Here is a 21,473-nt window from a genome sequence, read left to right on the forward strand (position 1 = left end):
GTGTATCTGTTAGTGTGTGCGTGTGTGTGTGTGTTTTATAGAGGAAAGAAGTAATGAGAGTTGTGTGTACATGCGTAAATTATCTGCATAGATGGAGAGGAGGGATGCAATAATAGCAACACCTATTCAATGTACGGCAATGCAATTTAACAGCGGTGCAAGAAACTTATAATGTTCAATTTTTGTTGTGACTGTGAGAAAAGTGTCAACAAAAAAAGTGCTCATAAGGCTTCACATAAGGTTGGATTGCATTATATTGTGCAAGTATTTCTTTCATTGGGCTCCAGGCCTATATATAGGATATATATATATATATGTGTCGTATAGCTGTGTAAACACTGCACATATGCACACGAGCCTGCATGCGAGAGAAGGAAAGAGAGAGCAGGTGAGAGAAATGAGTGAGAGAGTTGGGTGATGGAGACGGAGGGAGAGAGATCTCATAGTAAACACACAGCCTGGAGCTCATTAAAAGTGTCTCTCGGAGGGCTCCAAGGCAGCAGCAGAGTTGGACTCAGTCTAGCCCCCTGTCCTCTCGGCTCCATACTAAACAGCCTAATTAGACTTAGATTCTCCTGAGCTCCCTAATGATAGCACTTCACAGAGACAACACGAGGAAATATAGCACATTGGGAGCCTTAATATGATGCTCCTGCTCCGGTTATGCTCGCTCTCTCCCTCTCTCACATCAATAATGTCAGTTTATTCACTTGGTTCTTTTTGCCGCAGCGGAATTGTGATTGTGTTCGGGGGATTGAGCGGTCCAACTGTTAACACTTGTTGTTTTATGCTGGTTTAATGGTCTGTAAATTGACTTTACAGCAACAGAAAAAAAGTAGTATTGTTTTGGATGTAATTGTATGACAAATGACTTGCAGTTCAAGACAAATAAGTAATACAGACATTGCAGGTTTAACCCTTACAGTCCTATGTTGTTTTTGCTCTTTACAAGGTAATGGAATATTCTTATAAATACCAGGATCATTTGAGCTGCTTAGAAAAACTCGATCATTAGAAAAGAATCATTTGAGGTGTGAACAGTACTGTTCAAGGACACTTTTTATGTTGAATTATACTGTCAAAAATCTATTAATTAAAAGAAAAGGACTATTTTAATGACATTTTTCCATTTTGTATATCAATATGGGATGAGTATGTTTTTAATTATAATACTACCTGTACTACAATACTTTGGGTGATGCAAACAGACAGTATAGTGTTGCCTTTGAATCAGTGAGGACCTCAGTATGCTTCTAATAATGTGTTTTTTGTATTTTATCTTGCCAATAAGGTAAATGTATGCAAGGTATGAACTTCTCTCTCAAGTGCTAGTTTTGTTAGTTTGAAGCTTATTAAAGCCTGTAGCTACAGGCAACTTTTATTGGTAAATTGACACTATGGAAAATAAGGATTTACTGCATTTACTGTTACTTTTTGCACCGTAATCCTAACGGTAGAATAGTGGATTGGCTATATTTACAATTTAATAAGAAGGTGGTAAATATCTTGACTCTTCTCATTGTCCTCAGTTAGGACAATGACCCTCTAATTGCTCCTGAGTAGCAAGCTCTAGCTTACAAGGCATGGTAATATGAAAAAATAATAGCGCACTTGTATGTGTCCCTAACTGAAATGAAAGGCCTTTTACATCATCATTACAAGTCATTAGTTTGAACATATCTGGTCACTAATTTAAATTTAAATGACATAAATAAAATGATGTTAACTAGAATATAAAACTTTCTCAAAGTTGTTCTTTTTTCCAGTGTGGATGTAGAGGCAGACTTGGTTGTCCATTAATCTGAAGATCGGCAGCTCGATCCCGGTCTCCTCCAGTCTGCATGTCAGTGTCCTCGGGCAAGAGACTGATCCCAAATTGCTCCCAAAGGCTGTGCCAATGGTGTGTGAGTGTGCGTGTGAATGAGCATTAGAAACTCCTCCTGATGTGCCCGTTGGCACCATGCATGGCAGCCTCTCCCATTGGTGTATCAATATGTGTGTCAATGGGTAAATGGTGGCATGTAGTGTTAGGAACTTTAAGTGGTCCGAAGACTAGGAAGGCACTAAATGTGTTTACTATTCATTACTAGTTACAGACATTCAAGAAACTTTTGACATTCAATAAACAAAGAATATTTGTGAGGCAAGATCTGAAGATTTATAGAGTGTATTTATATGATCTATTTAAAAAAATGAAGAAAATAGCCATGAGATTAAAAAATGTGTTTTATGGTATGGTTACACACATATAGTGCAGTTCATTAGACAATTGTATTGATTAAAACAGAATTGTGACTCCCCTCCTGTGTGCAGGAGTCTTATGAAAGGAGACAATTTTTGACATCACAGCTAACAATATTATTGCTTAGATTCAAAAGCTGTGTACTATTTTACATATGTCTATCTGTCCATGCATGCATGTAACGTCAGCAGTAAGTATGCATGGTCAGTGGATTTAAAATAATGATCTGCATTTAAAAAAATTATACAATCATTTTGCATAAGGTCCATTCATTCTACTTTAAACTTTACACAGATCACGTGCTCATTGTTCTGTTCAGAAATGTGACTTTTCTTTTAATGGTGTAGTTATAAATGTGTTGTGTGTTTAAATACTGATTAAGTTTTTCCATACTCAGCTTTTTTCTCCGAAGCCAGCAGAATGTTAGCTAACAATCTTGTGATTGAATTTCTGTAAATTCATATGAAAATGTCAACTGTGCCTCTATGTTCTAATTACTCATGTTTTTTTTTTAAATTAACCACTCCATGCTCGCCTCACCACGGAGATAATGTGCAAAAAGGAAGAAGAAAAAGAGAAAGAGACACATCATACAGGCAGAGGAAGTAAATCAATGACAAGAAGTCAACTAGACGAAGGCAGCAACAAACAGAGGAGGTTTTCAATATTTGTTCTTTATCCTTATCAGGAGATGCAGTCATCCTCTTTCATCCATGTATTCGTGTTCTGCAGCTGCGAAGAAGACCTGTAACACAAGCTGAGAGAAGATGAGGTAGATGAAGAGTAGAAAATTGAACCATCAGCCAACAGGTTTTGTTGAGACAAAGCTTGCTGGGGGCATCACAGGCGACAAGGGGGGAACAAGAGGGGAGAGGGTGATGATGAGCAAGGTAGTAGGGAGGGGTGTTTCCTCCTTTGTATCCCCAAAGCGAAAAAACAGGAAAATAAGGATGTGACAGTTGTGATACCTCGCCCCTTACTCCCTAGTTATCATGTGGTTGCAATGAACACACACAGCATGCTGTCACAGCTGCGAGCACACACAATTTAAATATATGCAACATGTAAACACGTGCATTTATATCAACCCAGACACACTATCACACACTATCATCCAGAGGCCCGTGGTGCAACGCTCCTCTGCAAACTCCCTCTGACATGCAGGATTAGAGTGATTTGCTGTGATTAAGCAGCCGCCAGTTAAGTTCAAGCAGGTTTTTTGTAATAGTTTAATTCATGGGCAAGGAGAAGGGCTTAAATGAGATTGTAGAGTTTGGTCGATTAAGCTCATTAGGCGTTTTGAAGAGGGCAGCCTTTCTCACATCCTTCTTTTCCTGCAATCAGATCCGGGATGAAAATGGGAATTAATTAGGAAGAGACGCTGCTGCTGTCCTGCCCCGTTGTGTTAAATGATATGTGTGTGTGTGTGTGTGTGTGTGTGGCCTCGAGGCTCCCTGTTATATAGGAGCGTCAGGCTTGGCCACCAGCCTTGAAGTATTGAATCACCATTTCTACTGCCTGTGTGGCAAATTTCAGTCTATACACATACCACATGTGTAAAGGTGATAGGATTGCAATTTGAAACAAAAGATTGATGTCCATGTATTTTAATTGACATCTGCATCCTTGAAAATGTGAAGTGTGCTTTTATTTTCATGCATTAAATGAATGGCGGCATCTTAGACATGCTTTTAATCAAGAGGGAACATCCAACTTCATGACCTTGCACATCAAAATGTTTGCTGAAGAAAGTAAAATATGCTGCCAAGATGGACCTGAAACTTACAGCTGAGTGTTGTCACACTTAGCTGTGTTCCAGCACTGGGGGAACAAAGGTGAACCAGCTGGAAACCATACATGGATTGCCAGATTTGGCTAGGTCTTAAAGGTGCAGTCTCTGGGCTAAATTGGGATGAGAATCAGATCTGTTTTGTTGCCCTCCAGCTATCTTTTAGCCATTATCTGCCCTCTAAATTAAACCTGTTCTTCTACATCATTCATCACAAGTCCGCTAAGAGTCTTGGCTACCAGCTGTGGCATATATCGTCTAATGCTAGGCCACGCCATATGTGGCTATCTGGGAATCAGCCTTCAACTCTGCAACAAAAGTACTGGTATAATCGCCTTATATAAATGAAAGCTATGGTAGTACAAACAGAGAGGCACCGTTGCATTCTTCCACTGATGCTCAAGTAAGACGTTCCAAGAGAGAAGAACAGTTTGAAACAATTCAGTTTAAGTGCACTGCAGCCAACTGAAGGAACACAGGCTCCTTTGGGTGAAAGCCATCAGAGTGCTGTGCTAAACTGCTGGTCACAGTAGTCATTGGAAATGTTCTGATCCTGGCGTTGTTCCAGCTCACAGTGTTGACACTGTGAGCTGGCCAAAAAGGCTCAAAGGCAAAAGCCCATGTCAAACAGTGGACTGACCAATGGAGACTGGTCTCTCCCCACTTCTCACTTATATTTAGGTCCAGCTCATTTTGGACTTCTCTTTGTACATCATAAAATTCACATTATGCTGTGCTATAACTTTCTAAACGTAGGCAGGCATTCAAAGGGACTCAGCTAGGTCCAGCTTTATCAATGAAGGTTTACACACTTTTCATGCATTTGTCATGGATAGATCTTGTTTAGACATAAGTACAATTCAGATTTATAGATTTTATGAATATACAAACATGTACATTTAGCTCCAACATGCCCCACACAATTTTAGTCTGTCTTATGTTCATCCAGACTTTCCCCTACACCAATGCAAGAAGCAAGGGACTTTTTCATATTTACAGTAAGCAATTTTATAGTGACATGTCCTACCATTACCAACCTTCTTTTTAAAAAATTGGGTAAATTATTCAGACACAATTAGGCCAGAAACTGACAATGTGCATTGTTAGTTTCGTCCCTTTCTGTCGGGAAGAAAGAAACATACGCTCAGGACAAGACTAATGGTTGGATAAATCGACCACAGAATGAGTAAATCCATAGTATTTATGGCATATAATGCTCATAAATGCTTCAGTTAGTCCTCCAGGCAAATGGCCTTGTTACTCTCAATTCATCATATTAAATGCCACAATTGTATGAAATTGGTCCAGTGTGTCAAACTCACCTTAGTGCATAATCACCATCTTCTCTCATGAATAACACTGGGTTAGAATTAAAGATGTTTACACCGTCTCCAAATCATGTATGTTACTCTCTTCTTCATTATCAGCAACGACAGCAGAAGCAAAAATGATCAATTAAATAAATGGACCAGTAAGACATTAAGCTATTAATGCCAGTCTTACAGACACAAAGGTAATCAATTAAGTAAAACCCATCAAGGGGATTTTCATTCAGCCTCTTGTTTAGAACATCAGCATTAAATATAACACAGAGTAGCGTTGAACAATAGATGGTGCACAATCGTGTGTGTGTGTGTGTGTGTGTGTGTGTGTGTGTTTGTGTGTTGTGTTTTTCAGGTCCCATCTGGACTCTTTTTGTCTTCCTCACCCTAACTCTGGGCATTTCCTGCAGACATAAAGAGCAAAGAAATACATCTAACACACTAATAATAGCAGGACATAAGTAACACTGTGTTATTTTCATCCCTCTCTTGTCTCTATCAACTTTACCCTGGCTAGCACCAAAGATAGGCTCCCATGATAAATTAAACCTCCACTGATACTTAGCCTATGAATAGGTCTAACAGATGATACACATTTACAATCTTCAACAATTAAAGATGACTTTAAAAACAGAAAACACTTATGTTTTGTATTTTTTTACTTACTGAATGAAAAATCCGTTTTTCTACTGCAAAATTAATCAGGATCAGGCTTGTTTTCGGATGCAGACTCATGGTGGGGTGTGCCTCATGGATTTCATAGCATGTCACTGACTTCTATGTTGCAACCATCCTCCTGATACTTTCATCCCCGGGTTTCCCCTGTAACCCTGACCCTAACCTTAACCATAACTCTAAAGGCAGGAAGTAAGGGTGTTCAGGTCACCTTTTTATTACCCATAACCCTTTTCCACCTAACCTTAACCCTGTAAGTGCCAAACCTTAATCATACCTAATCTGTCCCTCTCCTTAAACATATGAGCAGATATTGTGAAAACAAAAGAAAACCATAATTTTACACAATCCAGGGCTTTGCAGAATCCTCTAATATCAATGCTCTTGTCTAAGAAGTGGGTTGTTATAGCAACATGTTCCACATGTGAGAGTAGAAAATGCCTGATGACATCATTTTATTATGTTCTTGCTCTTATACCCTGTTCAACAGTCATAATCTAAGTAACATGATGACCTGATGTCCACTTTCTCTTGTCATCTGCTTACCATGTGTAATGTATCTTGAAGTCTTGATTGCATGAAACAAAGCCAGAAAACTGCCAAGTGCTACCAAATGATGCGGTATTTGTGTGTAGCTGTTTTCTGTTTTCATCATTCATCTTAACTTGCCTTCAAAACACAGTGTTTTTGTTTAGTGCTATAAATCATTTTATAAAAAGAAAAAGAAAAAAAGGAAAAAAGATGCTTTTTTGCCATTGCATCTAATTCAACAGCAGTATACTTAAAAACTGTGCCTGGAACATCTTTTTTTTGTTCAACATTAAGCCATAAAGTGTAAATAGAACCCATTTAGAGATTTGGTATTCCCTTTGTCTTTGACTGGCCTGCCACAGCCACTTTTATGTGGCGTAATGTTTACATTTACACCCCTCTGAGAGTCTCTTAGATGAAGACAAATGATATTCATCGCTGTTAATTATTCAACGTGAATTCATGAAGGACGGTTTAGTGTGATAAATAAATAATTTAAGGACAGAGTCTCTTTGAGAAGCTTCTTTTCAGTGGGCCGTTACAGAAGCATTTCTACTTGGGTGGAGGTCACTGCAGATTGACAGGAACGACAACAATATCCCAGCCCACTTAGTATGCTTCTCTGTGCGCCGGACCATCAGGAGGCCCTGCTTCCACACAACTTTTCTATTTAAATACTTTAGGGGCTGTTTTATGTCAGTTTTTTTTCACTAGCCACTTTGAAGTTGGCTTATTGAAGCTTAATTAGTTTGTCTCAGTTTTATCCCTGCACAGCTCTGTTTAGTTAATAGAGGATATTTTAGATGGAATCAGTTACAAATGAAGCTGTAAACACACTGCAGCCACAGCTCCGGGGCTTGTCATGTGACCAGTTTTAAATGCTGTGCATCAAATGCTGCCCCTCTAGCACCAACAGTAAGTGTTGTACTGCAGCAGGACAACAAAATGCCATGGGTGAGTTGTAGGGGTGTGGTGGTACATGTAATGGTACGTGTATTCATCCTGAACCGTCACGCTGTGGACGTCATGGTTCGGTGAGTACACTCCATGACCCAAACAATTACTGTCAAAATATTGCAATATACACTTACTCCAAGGTGTGGAGCAATAATTATAGAGTGCAAGTTTCCACATGGAACATTTTGGCAGCACAGCCCTTGGCTGTTACACGCCTGCATGCATGTGATAGTTAAAACTACTACAAGTGAAATGCAAGCCACAAACTAGTAAATAATGTATGTAGTTGGGCCAAAATTATATTGAAGTACAAAACTTTTTTTTTTGGAAAAATTAATTAACTTATCATTATAATGTCTTTTGCACAAACTATGTCCATTTTTATTGTTTTAACTGACCAACAGTCCAAAACCCAAATATATTCAGTTTGACATTTTGCTTGATAAATGGCTTAAACACATGATCAAACCTGTTGAAATCAACCAATCATTTCACTGTTATACAGCATTCTCTTCTATAATAGATTTGGATGAAAAGTGTGATGAACAAAACTCAAGTAGAACTAAAAGTTTATTTATATTTTTGAGGTTTTATGGTTTACCAAATTCAAATTAATTAACAAAGCATCAACTTGCTGCTGGGTAAATTGATGGAATGGAGCAGCCACAAAAAAAAAGAAAGAAACATGGCGTGCTTGGTTTGAATATAAGCTTTAATTATAGCTTCATTGAAGATTTGGATGAAGCCCAAGTAGAATAATAAAGATACTGTAAGGCAGTGTGGTATAAAATGATGTTAACATATTTCTTAATCAGCTTTTTACGTTCCTGTATGATTCTTTCTGCTAAACTCACATAAACTGCTATAGTAGATCTATTGTTCAACTATATTGCTCTTATGTTAATCAAAGTAACATTATTTACAGAAGATCTGCATTCTTTGAGCCAAACAACACAACACAATGCCCTTAATTCTGCCTGCCGTCCTGCCTAGCAACAGCTCTGCCTAACAACACAGCAGATGCTCCTATGACTAATTACATACACACTTTTAAGACAAACCTTAGCATTTCCCATGTCTCCATCAACATCTTGTGTTTACCGTAGTGCATCTATTTGGCAGCTGTGCAACACAGGCACTGCTTTAACGTTACATTACCTTCGACGCTGTGAATATATTAGAACATTTATCACTGGGAATGAATGGAAGTAATCAAGGTAACTGACAGCCTTGATCATTTTATCATTCGGTTATCATCAAACAGGAATAATTGGCTTAAAATATGTCTGCAGATCCGGAGAGATGTTTCACAAGTGTTTAAAACACATCAATCATAGATGAGCCTCTCCTTCTCATCTTGTGTTTGAAGTCAAACCCTCCTGTTTTTTCTTCTTAGTCCACTTTTTGGGAAGTCTTCCCTCTCTGCTGCTACGCCAGATGTTAGGCGGAGACACAAAGCAGTGAGGGGTGCACACACACACCCACACACACACTGGATTTAGGTGTTTACAGGACAATGTTCACACATCAAAATGATGAACATGGTCCGATTTTTCAACTTCACAGACTCTAGATTGATTACTATTCCCTCTATGCACACACATTATCCTTAAATGATTATGTATTGTATTATACTTTGTATTCTTAATTAATGTTTTATCATTCTAAGCTCTCATGCTCCCATAATAATGTCTAATTTAATTCACCAGTCGTTTTTTTGTGTGCTTGCGCTCCTCCAGGCATTACAAAGGTGCATCAGAGAACACTCCACATCAAGATAAACACAATCCTCTAAATCTTTCTGATTCCTCTTATCTGCTCTTTTTGTTAGTTGTTAGAAACTTCAGCAGTTCATTACTTATGAACGCTGATGTTTGTAATGTATTATTCATTCAGCAAACCCATTTCAAACGCAGCGCTGTTTACAGTATTTCTTTACAAGTTGTTTAAAAGTATGAAGACATGCTTGAGGCTATAAAAAGCATTTCATCGCAGCATGCCGATTTTTCCCTCTACACTATGAAGCGATTCAGAGACAAAGCGGCATCAGTGAGCTGGTGCTGGCATTCTGCATTGGAGTGGGAACGCTAAGCTGGGCTCTTCCTGAGATAATGTGTGAAGGAACTGGCCTGTACTGGCTTCATGACCAGTTTATGTCTTTCTAACCTAGGTTTGCCTTCAATCTTTAACCACTTATCCCTTTTTATGGTGCTCCAGGCTGCTTTTTTTGTTAGTTGGAAATATGCAACAGGACAAAAAAAAATAATTTAAAATTGTATGATTCTATTTGCCTTAAAATACTTGGCATTTCATTCTACAATTACACAATGATTCCATTAAAACTAACACCCATGTGATCTTGTTTTTCCATGCTGTATTGCCATAATTTAGCTTTCTTAGTCTATTCTGTTCACACAACAGCTACTGTCAGTCCTAGGAGAGGGATCCTTCCTCTGCTTCCTCCTGCTGAGGTTTCTTCCATTTTTTCCCATTATAGGTGTTCTTTGGGGAGTTTTACCTTATTCCAATCATAGGGTCTAAGAATAGACGATGTTGTAATACTGTAGAGATAGTAAACACCCTGAGGGAATTTATGTTGACTGATGATATTGTGCTATACAAATAAAAATGTATGTGATATCTAGAAAAACTATTTTACATTTGCAAAATCATATGAAAAAGACTGACAAGGAACATACAGTATGACACACTGACTGTATGGAAAGTTTACAGTGACTAAGCTTAAGTCTTTCAAACATTTAAAGAGACAGGGCATACATTGGGTATAGACTGACACACTAACATGTTCTGAGAAAGAATTTAACAAAATGTAACTTTATTAAACTTAAACCTAACCTTTCTCTCTTCTCTGTCTTTTTCCGTATATTACCTGGTAGTCAATTATTTATTTCTTTAGACAATATTTATGCTGCTAAATTCTGCCAGATCCAACTTTCAAGTTTGACTTGAAAAACAGCATGGAGGTGTGTTTGCTATATCTGGCTCTTTTTTGTAGTATGAATAATGGCTGTAGGGTGCTTTTGTAGGTGTTACTTCATACCTCCACACGATAACTCAAACATGGCAATACAAGGAAAACGGCTTACATGATCCAGAAGTTGTTTTGGGTTTTTTTTTTAGTTTTGATCATGCAAAGCTACTCTAGTGGAGTCCCAGAATAAAAATATAGAGCTGGAAATGAGCATGATAGATTCCCTTTAATCAAACAAAAATGCCTTCATCAAATGAATAATTTCAGTTTGATGTCCCACTACCAGTTTATATTGTATCCAAAAAAAAAGGTTCAACCATAAAAATGAATTAGGAAGTTTAGTTTATATAAACAAACTAATTAATTTCAGCTACTGGAGTGAGAAAAACACACTGACTGTTTTACTTTTTTCAGTGTAGTGCAAACAGCATTTTTGATGTAATTCATCTTCACATTGGCATGTTCTCATTCGACAGTTTTCTCTTAATAGTGCAAAACAGCAACTTTACATATCATTCATTTGAATAAAACAAACTTGGCATTATGAAAGAATTTAAATCATTACTACAAAAACATTTTAGATTAAAGATGGAATCTAGTAAACCCAAGGACTATTAATAATTAAAATGTACTGTATATATTTCAGAGCCACTGAACCATGGAAGACATCACACAAGAAACTGCTCTAGTGGACATCAGAAGCAGCTCCAGAAGCACAAACAGCTCTGACTTTGGTCGAGGCCTATTTTTTTCCATTTGTACTTTTTTTGATCTCTTGCCGCAGTAAGTAGTGGTTTATCCTCCAGAGATGCACTGTAAAACTCTAGGCAAGACATTTTCAAAATTTAGAGTGATGATCAGCTCACTTTACATTAGTGTGACAGCACATTTGCTCTGCACGTCTGTCCGGTTATTTTTCATTGAAGTGAATCCCTCTCCACGTATCCAGCAGATGATGGGGTGGTCAGGACAAAGAACACCACAGCCAGGGTGTTTGGAAGGTCAGCTGCCTGGTGAACTGCCATCCTCCTCTCAGCTGTTCCCCTGGACACCCACTCCTGATGCTTTGTAAGGCGCTCTAAAACGCTGTTGGCAGGAACACACTCATCATAGAGCTCATCCATGGAGATGCTAAGCCTGCCAACCAGGTGAAGCTGCTCAGTGAACCTCTCCATGTTGTCATAGGACATCCTCCCATGTGCCAGAGAGAGGCTGCAGGTGAAAGACCCAGTTGTCCTTTGTCCTCTGGCCATAAACAGGCTTTTAACTCCTGTCTGGCAACATCAGCATCAGATGGACAGAGATAAGAGAGTTTTGTTTTGTCAGGAGGCCATTGAACCCATCATCTCTTCTCTGACTTAACCTTCTGAGAAAAGAGTGCATAATGACACATAGGTCAGCTGATGTGGTGTACCTAACCCTGTCTAGCTTCTTGACCACCTTTTTAAAAAGGGACAGGACTCTATTATGGAAGAGGGGTTACACCTCTATTAGATCAGCCTACTCCTCAACTCCAGCAGCATCCCCTTCCAATGCTGATAAAATACAACTTCAAATGCAATCAATCTTGATGATGAACGGTAGCCAAACAATGATTCAACAATTAATAGTTTGCCCCACCCCAACCACAACGTTCTAAACCAGAAAAAGAAACCCTAGATTATTATGAAGATTTTTAGAACTTTTTCACACCTGTGTAACTTCTATTTTGTTCAAAGGTATACAGTCCAAACCCTAACCCTAAGCCTGATGATCATTTCATGTAACATGATGTCTGCCTACCCAACAAGATTTGACCAGGTAACTTTACTTTTTTTTTTTTTTTTACAGTGATGGCACTCTAATAAGAACAGGACTCTGTCTTAAAATGTCATTGATCATGCACCAGATATTGTACTGATAATGAGATTTTCAGTACAATAGGGGCAGTATGCATCCACAGTTTCCTCAGTTTCCACAAAGCTTCAAGGTGGTCAAGGTGTCAGTAGTGCTCGTTAGAGTGTGGCATCGTCAGGGATGTCACGGACTCACAAGCTGATCTGCCAGTCTTTTTATCACTCCTCCAACACCATCAGAAGGTCACTTCCCGTGGCTTGCTTCAGAGGAATTCCAGGTGCCACTCAAAGCCTCTCTTGCTCAGTTCAGTAGTGAACAGGAAGAAATTACCCTTCTGCCTGTATAGAGTACAAGGGTCATCGCTGAAGAAGAGGACCACTGACACAGATGAATGATGGCCTTCTATGTAGTCCAGTAGCCTACTGATTCAACATGTCGCTAGATTGCCAGGGAACCTTTTTGGTTGAATTGTAAGATCGTACAGAATCAAGGAGGGAACACATCTGTGTATGGCGCCCCACCCCCCACACACACACACACACAATGTTGTAATTTATAGTTGCTGTTTTTTATACATTACAACCATAAATACCAAAAGTATATGCAATCATAACAATCTCAGCAGGTAGAAGCTGATAGTTTACAAACTAGAACGAGGGCGCTTACTGCGATAAGGTTAATTGATCTGCACAGTGACATTATATTATTGACGTGACATGCAAATGAGCGATAGAAAACCAATCGTTGTTTTGTTGTTGTGGGGGTTTGTTTTTTTTGGTGTGCGCCCTGTGCCACCCCCGGTAAGATGCCACTGGAGGCATCGAAATGCAAAGTGTGGATCTCAGTACTGTACTTGCGCGAGTAGTCCTCCGAGAAGTCCACATGTATAATACATTTGTATGAAGACAGACTACTCTTTACTTCTCTGGAGAATGACAACTGCTGCTAAATATTGAAAACATGCTTCTTGAATTCGGCAGCAAACAAGTATCTTAAGTCTTCTACCTTCTTCTTGAAGACCAACGGTACTGTCCATATTTCTACATGCAGTACTTTTTGGCTATCTGACTGGAAACCAGTTGGGGGGTAATCTGTCTCTCTTGTTCATCATGTGCAGTTTTACATTTGCTTTTGAGGTCCCTCAACAGTGTAGTATGAAATTTGAGGGTTTTTCATGCTTGTGCTCATGCAGCTGTGTTGCTCATGTGGTGCTTTCGTTAGAAGTAGAAGATAGAGATGCCAATTTATTCTTCAGGGCAGAATTTTTTTTTTGTACTCATTTGTCTTTTCTTTTGTATTTTCCAGACTTTTCCTTAATTTCCTCAGTTCATGGTAGAGCATTTTCTCTCTTTCTATGACCTTAAACACTTCTGATCATGCCTGCAATACAATGAAGCATTGACCGATGAAATAGTTGAACTGACAATCAAATTATAGCCTTTATATAAGGAAAGACATGTAGCACAATCAAATGCCACTTTCATGCATGTATAAACACTCACACACACGCACACAAGCACACACACAGTATTAAATCTACATGTACAAAATTTAAACAACATTGAATGTGAGCCATAACCTCTTTCCTCTAGCTCTAACCTTGAGGGTCCTGGTGCTGGCTCTGGACTTCATGTACTGATCTATGGTTGCTGCACTTGCTGCTTTGGCCGTTCTGCATTTCAATTGTGCTGCTCTCCAATATTGCCGCTTGGCTCACCTTTCTCTGTCATTTAGTTCACTAACAGACAGCTTTTTCCCTGTCTCTCTGTCCTTTCTCCATTTTGCCCTCTGTTTTCCTAAATATGCTTCCTGTCTCGTAGGATCAGCATCTACTGTATGTTGTCTGTATAGATGCTATTCCTCAGCTACAGAAAGAGGCATAATAATAAAATCATATAAAATACAGATACATAAATCACTTTATTGTTCACAGTAACATATTTTTTGTAGTAATTCATAATAATGAAATTGATTAAGCACATTTCAGAAGCTATATGTTCTGATAGTGTAATAATATACATTGGTATAGGTCAGTGATTGGAACTCTCAATAGAATGAAGAGAAAATCATGATATTTACACATGTAAATGATGTTAATACTATTGGAAAGAAAAGTCTATTTTCAAGTACACACAATAAGCTTCTACTTTCGTCCACCTTGTTACCCTAGTAACAGAGTTGACAAAATATGTCAGACTTCACATAACCCAAAAGCAATTCATTAAAAGAAGATGACAATCACTTCTGTTTTCACCATCAATTACATAAAATGTAAATGAGGTCACTTTCTGGAAATGATGTAACTTTTGGAACAGTCCATTGTGTCTGAAGGGGTGTTGGGGACCCAACTAAATTGTTCAAAGTAAACTACATTGATTAAGTTTTTATATAATAGTTAGACTTTAAAAAAAAAATCTAAATAGCTTGTAAAAACCATACTGAGGAACCAGGCCATTTTTTTTATTTTTTGCAAGATGCTTCACAGAAAAAAAGTGTTAAGAACTTTGAAATCAAAAGAAAAAACTAATAATTTGTTTTTATTTTATGATTGATATAACAAATTAAATTATAAAATACCTTTTCAATCAGATTTACAGAGCAGTTTTGTTTATTTGTGGTACTCAAAATTTTTCATATAACCACCCCCTTGTTAGAGGCACCTGTTGGTATAGAGCAGTGGTTGCCAACCCTACTCCTGGAGAGCTACTTCCCTGCATGTTTTAGGTATCTCCCCACTCTAACTCTAACTCTTCTCATTATTAAGTCTTTATTAAGCACTTTTTAGTTTCTCAGCACTTTTTAATTTGTTGATCACCTCATCTACTGACTTTGGAGCAAGAACATCTGTGACCACTGCCTTGGCTTTTTTCCTCCCACAACATCTTCTTGGCAATGTTGAAGTCACTTAGTGTTTGGTGAGTCAGTTTAAGTGCATAGTCAGAACTGTTGTAGCTCCCACTGTGCCTCACAGTATGATGGATATGTGCTAGCTCGGCAGCAGTCACCTGTAAGGTAAACGATGCAATTTCACTGTATATATGTATAGTTTATGTGTATAACACTACCTGTATACTATATATGTATAAGAACTTTTTGGACTTCTAAGATGTGTGTAAACGGGTGTAAATACATTTATATTGTATGTACTACTCAGTTGTTAGTGTTTACATGATATGAACCTTAAATATGATGCACTTTCACTTTTATAGTACAAATATCACAGTGTATCTACCAACCAGATTTGAATTTAAAACATCAATATGATTATTATACATACTGAATCAGCTGATGGAGAGGCCTGGGGGGACGAGGAACTTTAAGAGTACTCCCTGTGTCCGCTCCTCCTCTCATTTTCTCCCAATGCATCTTCTTTGATGTCACAAATTCCTCCGTGACTAATGGAGAAAACCCAATGGCAGACCCTGGTGCAGTTGGACTTGTACAAATTCTCACTCATACATCCCAGCCATTGGTAATCTTTTCCCCCCATTTCCATCTCCATTTCTGCAATCTCTTCTTTCTTTTTTTTGCCAATGGAAGATGCTTGTAGGTCACCCTTTTTAAATATTGTGTTGCTGTATAGCGTAGCAATGCTGTCACTCACACTTCTCATTGGTCGTCACTTTCTATTTGAGTGGTGGAACACAACATGACAGACAGGCTGAAGGATAACATGATAACATGGCATCTTATACAATTTGCCCTGTCCTAACAGTCTGACCTTTGATATCGCTTTCCCATAGACTTGCACTGAATTGATTCTCAAAAATACATCCCATATCCATCCAATATGGAACACATCTTTTAGTTCCCAGTTACAAGATGATTGTGTATTTCATGGCATGGTTGTCAACCCAAAATCACAGTCTACTGGAAATGTAACATTCTACCAACCATTATCAAAACACACACTGTTCTGCTAGCTGCTGACACTCTAGCAGATGAGTGTAATGTTATATGAGCAACTTACATTTTATATGACTTTTATATATGGTCACCCAAACTCATACATATATGTATTTACCTCAGAGTTCAAAAATAATTTATAAAAATATAATACCACACATAACCAATGCAAGAAAACATGATAAAATGAGGGTGATGGTGGAAATATGGCTATGAATTAACCCTTTCATGCATGAATTATGCTAACCTCAGTCGGATTCTTTCTTGAAATTTCTCTTTAGGCATGAAATAAAAAGTTCAACTTCATTTTCATTCCATCAAATTATATCGCACTAGTGTCCACTGTGGTGGCTGCAGTGCAACTATGCCATCAAAATCCATGACTATATAGGAAAACAGCTTTTGAATAGCTGTCCACTGTAGTGAAGGGGTGTGAAAGGGTTCAAAATAATGGAATTATCCCAGATCAATCCCCAAATCAGCCAAACTAACAATCTGCTACAAGGGCAGCAACCCCTGTTCAATGAGGGAGTAGAGATCCACTGTTGGTACATGGATGAACTGTTGAATATTCACCACATATCCTTAAAACTTCCAAAATTCATATTCAGATCAATGCAGATATACTGTAGATGCCAAGATCCCATCATGACTGAGAGGAGACAGAAATGATGTCTTCTTCTCTAACAGAGTGGATAATTATAATATTAATCATAGTATTTATCCTGCTTGAACTGGGCTCAAGTCACAGTGAATGATGGTGAGCAGACACACTGCAGTCCTAGTATATGACTAGTGCAAAAAAAGTCCCTTTTATTTCTTTGTCTCCCTCTTTCCCACTCCTCTCCTCACGCTCCCCAACGCTCCGTCTTCTCTTTCTTTCTTTGCTCTCAATCGCCCGACGGCAATGTGACTTTCTGGCATCCTTGCAGTACTCAAATGTCAGCATGATGTGGCTTGAGATACCTGATAAAAGATGTTCAATACTTCTTCTTTTTTTTAAAGCCTAACATCACCTCTTGCCTCTCATACTACAGCTGCTGAAGCACAGTGTGGTAGAGCTGGCGGTGGATACATTCGCATTGTAATTACCTCTAATTACCTCGTCTAAAGACAGACAGATATCACACATCCACACACAGGCAGATAGATTCATACTCTTCAGCATGTAATCATGCTGCAAACATCATAATAGGTTTTTGGTATGAAAACGCCATAATGATAGAGTCCTAACAATTATTTTTCCCCCTGTCTTCTCTTCTTCTGATCCCCCCCTCTCTCCCTCCCTCGCACTTAGGTCTATTGTAAGAGTTGTGAGACTTGTTTTGAACGGCATGATTTCATATTGAGGTGGGTACAATGAAAAATGATTGTCTCTCTCCCTGTGTGTGTTTGTTGGTGGGGGGGGGGGGCAAACAACTAGCTTCACAAGAGTATGTAACGAAAAATAAGAGCACACGAGAGACCCTTGTGTATGTGCAGACGCTCTCTTCTTATTTCTATTCCTATCACTCACACGAATGCAAACACACTTAGGCAGACGGTGCAAGAAAACACACACTAATGAAAAGTGGAGTACACACTTGCATAGGTGCGCACGTACACACACTCAAGCACACTCAATCTGCCAATGGCTGTGGTAAAGCAGCCTATTTGCACATGCTAATACTTCTCTGCCTTTTGCCGCATTAGAACTTCCTCCAGGCTGTGAATTTGACTGCTAGCACTTTTGACTTTATTTACCACAAAGGCTGCTAGCCGCGGTCACATTATATCAACTACTGCCTGGACTCAAAATGATATTAAAAAACAACAAGAAATATACTGTATATATATGTGCCCATACACATAAATGTATAAATAAAGAAGTAAATGCATGAAGGGTTAGGAATACACACACATATACACATATACACACACATACACAAACACACAAACTAACATGGACAAAGAGGACATATTCATACACATAGCATACACATGCGCACACAAACGCACACACCTTGCAAGTGGAATCAAACCAGTTTTCAAGTCATCTTAACCTGGGGCTGTTGCCCTGGCAACCTTGTCTTTGAGGAAGAAAATTCCTGCCAAGGATCCAGAAACAGGGTGGAAAATCACTCGGAGCAAAATCAATAGAAGTTCTATGGCGCTGCATTGAAACAGCACTGTTATACAGGAATACATTTCTGGTGTTCAATGTGCGAGATAATGCTGAGAATTATTTATTTTCATTATTGATTAATCTGACAATTATTTCCCTGCTTAATTGATTAGTTGTTTGGTCTGTAACAAGTCAGAAAATGATGAAACATGTGGATTGCTGTTTGGTAAAGCCCAGTGGGATGTCCTCAAATGTCTTCTCCAAGAAATGTGCTGTCATAGAGGACTAAAGAAATCAGAAACGTTCACATTTGAGAGGCTGAGATCAGAGAATTTGGACTTTTGTTTTTTAATGACTCTAAACACATGATGAATCAACTACTCCTTGCAGCTTTTTAGGAGAATAATTGGAATTTGGCTCAGCAGGCTAGAAAGTTCATCCTTTATAAGAAATCTGTTATTCCAGATGATAAACTCCAAACTGCACAAAGAAATCTCTGTGTTCAGAGTTTAAAGAATTTTACATCAAAGTGGTGAATCAGCCATAGAACAGGTCCATGTGCTCAGGTCAACTTTCGATTCATGGTGAGTGATGTGAGCGAGGTAGTATGACATCACAAGTCAGGGTAGGACCAAAGCAGGCAGCAAAGTCAAAGTTTAAAAGCAGTTTTTTTATTTAATTCTATGATACATTGTTTCAGAAATGATGAAATAATAGCATGGATAAATGTTTCTTTTATACTGAGGGCAGACAAATATAATTAAAGCTAAAAAACCTAACATGATCCACAGTTTAATTGCTAATTTAAACAAGATCAGAGTGACTTTTTGCTCCGCAGTACAAAAACAGAATTAAACATCATTAGAAAATCAGAAATTCAAGGTGCACATCTGTTCTGTTCACTGAGTTATTGGTGTACAGCTGAACAAAATGTTCAAAACAAAATACAGAGCAATAAAGGAATCATTGAAAATGAATGAAAATAAATAACTAAACTGAATTAATATATGCTATTTGATTTTTTTAAAGGCACTATCAAATGTATAATGTATGTTTTTTCACAGCCTCCAGTCTACTGTTGCAAAATGAATAATGGCCTGAAATTCAGAAACATGGGCTGATACTAAAACTATGGACGCCTCTTTGCTTATAAATGTGTTTGTATAAGTAACACTTTATTGTATTTTTTCAAACATACATTTTGTTTTATTTACACACACACACACACACACACACACACACACACATCTCTCTCTCTCTCTTTCTTCCTCTCCCTCTCTCTCTCTCTCTGGACAAGAGAGGAGTAGAAGAATAATTAAGATTGAAAGCTGCATGAATTCTTTTCTCTCTTTTTTGGCCAGTAGAGGGTAGCAGAACAAGCTGAAAACAAAACACTGACAGCACCTTTAAAAAGCTGATGTAGCAAACAGTCGCCTATGTATACGTCCAGCAGAAACTAAGAAACACCAACTGATGAATGAGTCCAATATTCCCTTTCTTTTTATCTCTGTTTTTGGTCTCCACCACTTTAAGTGCTAAATGCTTTACTATGTTCACCAGCTAGTCACTAACTTTGTCAAGTGTTGGTCAGGTAACCATAGTGGACTTTTTGAGCTATTTAATTGATTTACAAGGTTGTTAAGAGTACAAAATCAAATCAGTAAGCTAAAAGATGCTAAATGGCTTCATAGAGCTGTAGGGAACTGCAGAATTTGCTGACTGAGCAACTCTTTTGACATTACAGGTAGTCATCCACTAAAGTAAACCACTCTGATCAACCGTTCATACAAAAATGATTGATTAGTGCAGCTTTAAGGCGCTTCAAGACAATTTTGATATTTACCATACAAGAGTGAGCTACAACTCATTATTTATAAGTTACGCCTAAATGTTAGAATTCATGTCCGCATGTCATGACGATGAGTTCAATAGAGTGATAATAGTGTTATGAAAGAAGAAAGTAATCTAGAATGAGAGGAAATAGAGAAAGAAAGAAAAAAAGTGTTGTGGGAGTTGCCTGTCTGCACCTTGTTCTGATGGATGGCCTTGCCTGCAGCCCTACCGCTTTTAACACTCTGCTTTAAAGAGCTGGTGTCTTGCATGAATACACACACACACACACACACGCACACACACACACACGCATTGAATTGTTTGAACTCCTTCTTTTGTATCTTCTGATGTGCTTGTGTCCCCTAAACACACTCTTGCAGAAAGCCCACTCAGCTCTTTTCCCAATTCTCCACACAAACACGTATCAACTCTCTCTCTCTCACACACACACACACACACACACACACACACACACACACACACACACACACACACACACACACACACACACACAGTACCTGCACTCTTATTTAATATCATGACATTCAAAGGTAATATGACAGCCTCGCCACAGCAGAGTGCCTGTACCTCAATATTCATCACACTGGGAGCTCCTCTCACCATAAAAGCAGTATTTTCACATCGATACTAAGCCCAGAATTATAGTCAGTGGTGCTTTTACATGACTACATTTCTCTTTTCATACCACTGTATTGGTGACTGGTACTAAAGCTGCCACGGAGTCCTGACACAGTGTTAGAAATACAGGCATTTTTAGCTCAGGTATTCCCGCTGGGAAGGTAAACCTTAACCAAGGCATACTAACCCTAAAATAGAAAAGAAGAGGGGAAAAAAAGAAGGACAATACAAAGAAGTTTCTTTCAGTCTCCTTCTCTCCCTCTTGGGAACGTCTGCTGTGCTTCAGCAGGGAAATCCTTAAGTCTACACAACAGATGGCAGCGATTGCCTCTTTTTCAGTTCGCACACAAATGCACTTCAAGTGTTTGTATGTGTGTGAGTCTGTTTGCATGTGGGTGAAACATGGGGATGGAGGGCAGGAAAAAAGTGGTAAAAGACAAGGCATTGTGGGCCGTAGCGCGGGGTCCTCCTTCCAGTCTGTCCGTCTAGCGCCCCACCTGCCTGGTCCGAGCGTCCATCTGCCCATCGCACATAAGCCCACTCCATCCAGCACCACTGATCTAACAATGGATGACACTGTTTTAGCTCACTGATTAGCAGGTTGGAGTCACAATAGTCTATTCTACATGAAGAAAGGCCATTTGACA

This window comes from Scomber japonicus, chromosome 4, assembly GCF_027409825.1.
Source record: "Scomber japonicus isolate fScoJap1 chromosome 4, fScoJap1.pri, whole genome shotgun sequence".
Lineage (NCBI taxonomy): Eukaryota > Metazoa > Chordata > Actinopteri > Scombriformes > Scombridae > Scomber > Scomber japonicus.